Here is a 6,149-nt window from a genome sequence, read left to right as displayed (position 1 = left end):
GAGAGGTTTTTGCCATAGGGCACGTGCGCTCACCAGACAGAGAGAGACAGAGAGACAAAAAACGAGAAATCACCCCCCCCCAGGGGGGATGGCCACGCTGCAATCCCTTCTCCTCCATCCTCTTCTTGGGATCTTGGGCACGCACACACATGCGCCTGGCGTGAGTTTTAAGCCACCAGGAATGGGATGCGAACCGCAGTCGACTACGTGGGAGTCCACGACATAGCCATTACGCTAACTGCTGGTCCCAAGTTTTCTAACTTTTAATGAGAACGGAAGTAGCACAGACCTCTGGTCTGAGACAGCCCATCTCCTAGTATCTGTTAACACGACTTATTAATTCTGTCCTCCATAGCTGTGTTTAAACCCTTTCCTCTTGCTCTCTTTACAATCTCCCTTCCTGAATCTTTCTTTCCTTGTGCAAATTCTGGCTCCTGCCATACAAAACCAGGAAATGTGATAGCTTCTTTCTTTGCTTACTTTTGAGCTAATAGTGCAGCATCGCTCCTAATTTGTATCAGTCTCAAGAAGTACACTTGAACTTTTTTCAGAAAACATGATCATATTTTGTTTATAATCCTCCCTCTGATAAAGCCCAGGTTTTTTAATTGATATGCCAATAAATTGTCATTATAGGGAACCACATCTAGATTATAGGCCTGAATAAACTTTTTAGAATTGGAGCTACCAGGAAAAATCTAGAAAGAAATGTATGGTTCCCAAAAAAATTGTATGTATGGTTCTTTCAAAAAACTTTTTTTTCACATTATATGCATTTATGCTTTTGTTTACTTTCTGAATGTGTTCATTCAAATTGACCTCCTAAGTATTCCCTCCTGTTGGCAGCCTCTGACTGTATAGTAAAATGAACAGCTGCCACAGAGCATTTGCTAATGCTTCCTTCCTCAAAGGGGGATTAGTACAAATTTAGGCTGTGTTAATGCCCACCTGAGACTCGACGGACTCTGTCGGGTTTTGGCAGGTTTGGATAATTGCTACAAAAATAGTTTGCCCTCATTTGCATAATCTAGGATTCCGGCTACAATATGTACGTTGTATTCTTAACCTGTTTTACTGTAAATGTTGTTTACTTATGGCCTTGTACATGTGGTATCTATTAAGTAACATCTCCAAGAATGGGAGCTACTTACTTGTTAAATGGAAACCAAAATGTCAACAATAATTTGGGGGAAAGTAAAAGTACTTGGCAAATGTTGACAGTCATGAAACTTACCGAAGTGATCAAAAATGCAGATTACTTCGACGTTAATCAAATGCAATAATACTAACAATTTTTTTAAGCTTGACTGGGACCACTTATGGCCGGATTTCAACATCACTTCACACAACATGACATATGCAAATTTTCTTCAGGGCAGTTACGATTTCAATTACAATGCCATACAGATTTCATTAGTCATTTAGTATTGCTGTAGAATAATCGAAAGAGGAAGCAGAAGATTCATAAAACAGAGACATCAATTCCACAAAGCATGCTTAAATTTAGAAAGAAACTAATGAACACATTTCAGACAAGGGAAAAAAGTGCCGTCTTCTGTGCTTTTGTTGTTGGTGATTTTATAGCTTACATTTCAATGGTCTTTAAAAAGAATTGAAGGCCTAGCCACAGTAGCCAAAGCATGAGGACGCTGCTGTGTGAGAATAGGGCCACATCAGAGGTTCGGGTTTAACTCTTGGGCTAGGGGCTAACCCGAGCAGGTTGAGCACACACCTGTAATCCTAGCTGAGAGGCCGGGACAGAAGATCTCAATGGTAAATTCCCGTCAAAAATACCTGTATCAAAGCTCAGCAAGGCAGACCCACATGAGAGAGTTTGGATTTCCATCTGAGGACCTCTCTGAACATGCCAGGCACAAATGTGCCCATGACAGGCCTGACTGAAGTTGGGGGTGGGTCATAGAGTGAAGACCTTGTTGGGAGGTGCCTGTCTCTCTGTCTCTCTTGTAGAAAAAAATTTTTTTAGGGAACCAGCAGTTAGCGTAATGGCTATGTCACTGGACTCCCACGTAGTCGACCGCGGTTCGCGTCCCGGACCCGGTGGCTTAAAACTCACACCGGGCGCGTGTGCGTGCATGCCCAAGATCCCAAGAGGAGAATGGAGGAGAAGGGATTGCAGCATGGCCATCCCCTCTGGGGGGTGATTTCTCGCTTTCTATCTCTCTGCCTCTCTCTGTCTGTCTGGTGAGCGCACGCGCCCTATAGTGAAAAAACCTCTCAAAAAAAAAGTTTTTTTTTAAATCTTTTTTCTTCTATTTCTGCCTCCTTCCTCCTCCTCTCACACACTTGTGCTTTTTCTGTTTCTCTGTCTTTAAAAAAAAAATGAGATGGCTTATCTAAACATCACACAAAACATGTTAATTCATTTATTATTCTTTTTTTTATGGGAAACATTTGGAAGAAGAAAGCCTTGAATACTTTGACTTGAGGTTCAGGCAGTATTTCACGAAGTATTTTTTGTTCTAAAAGAGAATTGTTGCTGCCTGGCTTCTCGCGTGATTTATGATGCAATACGAGAAATGTTCATCTACTCTTCTCCATTATCATGCTGCTCAGAACTTGAACAAGAATTTTCAGTGAGAAATTGCTGTGTGTAGTTCAACCACCTCATTCATAGTGTGGAAGAATGATGGGGCCTGACACAACAACAAAAATGTGTTGGAACCACTGCGAAGTAAATACTGTGAGCTATGCCATCCTTCGCTCCTTAATGTAGCAGAGTGCTCTAACACGAATTCCAAGACCGAAAGACATTTGGAGAGGTCTACTATAGCTGGCTATGGACAGAAACAAATAAACAAAATATAACTTTGGATCTTTAACACTCCAGCTTGCCAATTTTCAATGATAAATCATAATATATCATAATACAAGAAATACCGTTCTTCTATGGTGCAGACAGTAAGGCACTGTTGCCGGATGCTGGTCACAGGGGAAGGTTCCAGGTTTGCATCCCAGCTCTACTTCAGCACACCAGGAACACGGGTGTGTGTGTGTGTGTGTGTGTGTGTGTGTGCGTGTGTGTGTGTCCATGATCTGGCTGGTTGCAGGGCTAGAGAAAGAATCATAGCATGAAGATCCTATGGCGCATACTCCCACCACCCCTGGAAATAAATGAATTTTAAAAATAAATAAATAAAAACTGAGTTTCCCTCCTGTAAGATTGGTGGAAGAGTCAACCACCTTGCTTCATGGGCTTCCCTGATGCAGAGGTAGAAAGTTGCTAGCATTAAGAAATGAGAAACCTGGAACCAGCAGTTAGCATAATGGCTATGTTGCTGAACTCCCATGTAGCTGACCACGGTTCGAGTGCAGGACCCGGTGGCTAAAACTCATGCTGGGAGTGTGTGTATGTGCGTGCCCAAGATTGTGAGAGGAGAATGGAGGAGAAGGGATTGCGGCATGGCCATCTCCCCTGGGGGGTGATTTCTTGCTTTCTGTCTCTCTGTCTCTCTCTGTCTTTCTGGCAAGTGCACGTGTTCTATAGCAAAAACCTCTCCAAAAAAAATAAAGAAAAAAGAATAAAAGAAAAGAAATGAGAAATCTCTCCAGTCCTGTGTCACCAGTTCCCCACAGACTGCTGCACAGAGGCCCGATGCTTCATGGCTCTTGGGATCACTGGTATTGCTAGATTTAAAGAAGGTGATGGGGCCAGGTGGTGGCACAGTGGTGGCACAAGTGGAACTACATGGAATGGTCCTGGGCTTATGTCCCGGAGCATGTGGAGTACATACACATGTCTGTGATCCAGGCTGGGTGGGGGCTGGGGGAGATCACAGTGCAAAGATCCTGTTAACATTTCCTGTCTCTGTCTCCATTTCTCTCTCTTATGGCAGAATTGAATGAATAAACTTTAAATGGAAAAAATAAAAAAGAAGGAAAAGATGAGTGTCTGGAAGCCTATTTCTCAGTGAAGTATGACCTGTAGATGACATCTCTTTTGAGTCACATGAAGACTGGGGAATTCTCGGGAACCAGCAGTTAGCGTAATGGCTATGTCGCTGGACTCCCACGTAGTCGACCACGGTTTGTGTCCCGGACCCGGTGGCTTAAAATACACTGGGCGCGCGTGCATGCGTGCCCAAGATCCCGAGAGGAGAATAGGAGGGATGGCGGCGTAGCCATCCTCCCAGGGGGGTGATTTCTCGCTTTCTGTCTCTATGTCTCTCTCTGTCTGTCTGGCGAGCGCACGCACCCTGTAGTGAAAACCTCTCCAAAAAAATAAAAAAGACTGGGGAATTCTCAACATCTCTCTCCTACCCTACAGGACCACAACATTACACCAACACTGAATTTAGGAGAGATCTACATTACGCTCCTATATTTTGCCCTGCAGCAATCCCTAAAGGACAAGAATAACAAAGATCAGCTCCCTGCTTACACTAAAGGGATGGGAAAAGTGCAGAGGACACAAAATCATTTATTTATTTATTGGAGAGGTTTTTGCTATAGTGCATGTGTGCTTGCCAGAAAGACAGAAAGAGACAAAGAGACAGAGAGACAGAAAGCAAGAAATCACCCCCCCCCAGGGGGATGGCCACACCACAATCCTTTCTCCTCCATTCTCTCCTTGGGATCTTGGGCACGCCCACTTGCCGGGCATGAGTTTAAGTCACCTGGTCTGGGACTCGAACCACAGTCAACCACATGGGAGTCCAGTGACACAGCCATTACCCCAACTGCTTATCCTGACACAAAATCACTTAATATTGAAACAAAATATTGCTATTAAAATGAATTTAAAATAATATGGAATTTACCAACAGCTTTTAATTTTAATATCATCTGAACTTAAATGTGCACAACACTTCATCTTGTGCCTTTAATGTAATCCATTATAAGTCATGAGATAGATAATTTAATTTTTCCCAGACATTTTCATTTTCTTTAAACTCAAATGAAAATCATCTTTAATACTCACTAGACTTCCCTCTCCAAACTTTTCCCATCTAATCTTTTCTCCAATCTCTTCTCTGCCACATTGGCATTTGCGCTGCCAAGGTAAGTCCTGAGAAGTGGTTTATCTTGGACTTGATAACTCAAATATTTGTTGACGCGAGCTGTATTCTGCCATTGGCCCAATCCTTCATCAGTCAAGGGGTGACATTCTGCTGCTAGACTCAGGTACCGGGTCCCATTGGTGCTACTCTTCTTCCTTAATTTCTTCGTGCCATTGTTCCTCAGTATCCACACAGGACTGGTACTAGAACCCTCTGTCCACAGATAATAAAATCTATAGATACAAAACCATGTAGTGCCACTGGCTTTTCACACCCCTGGATACAGAGGGCCAGCTGCATCAGTGTTTGCAGTTTTCCAGTTTCACGACACTTCATTCAGAGCCTCCTCCTGAGGAATCCGCCTGCCTTCATGCAGATTTCCCATTTCATCCTGTCCTACATCACATGGGTCTCCAGACAACACTGTTTTACTTTGACATGGTCCTCCCGACAGCGTTCATTCTTTTCCTATTGTCTTAGGATTGTGTGTGCACTATTCCACTTGGTATTTCTAGTGTGCTAACATCTGGACCCAACTTTCTTCTTCCACCTTATTTTCTTTTCACAACTCTTCAAAACAAAGCACAAAATTCCAAACAATCTAGGCAACCTCTCTGGGTACCCTCTATGCACACTACAGATTCATCCCCATATATCTGTTTTTGTGGAAATTATTTATCTGGGATACAGTCACTCCTTTTCTCCATCTGGGGAAATCTCCAGTGTTCTCTAAGCCCAGGGCAGGATTTCCTTCTCCAAAACATGCTTCATGACTTTTTATTTCTCTCGTTCAGAATCTCTCAACTTTCTTTTCCTATAACCATTCATTGTTTCCATAAACACATACTCATTTCAGACTTCTCGTTATTGCCATTATGTTTTTTTAAATCAGTCATATTATTAATGATTTTTTAACCTATATTATCCTCAGCTACACTGCGAGCTTCAAGTTGATGCAGTGGTTCTTCAGAGGCTCCCACACAGAGCTCTGCAGAGCCTCTGAAACTGTCTCATCCTGCCATTAAGATGTCTGAAATGGGGGCCAGCGGGTGGCATGTAGTTAAGGTCTTGGACTCCCACAGGGCTGACCACAGTTTGAGTCCCTGACCTGGTGGCTTATGTCCTCTCTTC

At 43.1% G+C, this 6,149-nt stretch overlaps 1 pseudogene; it reads left to right on the top strand.

Annotated features, from left to right (window-relative positions):
* LOC102497422 (40S ribosomal protein S3a pseudogene) overlaps positions 1–6,149 on the top strand; it is a 22,341-nt pseudogene that overhangs the window by 13,907 nt on the left and 2,285 nt on the right.

This window comes from Tupaia chinensis, unplaced genomic scaffold (genome assembly GCF_000334495.1).
Source record: "Tupaia chinensis unplaced genomic scaffold, TupChi_1.0 Scaffold145916_1, whole genome shotgun sequence".
Classification (NCBI taxonomy): domain Eukaryota; kingdom Metazoa; phylum Chordata; class Mammalia; order Scandentia; family Tupaiidae; genus Tupaia; species Tupaia belangeri.
This window is presented reverse-complemented; position numbering and strand designations above follow the sequence as displayed.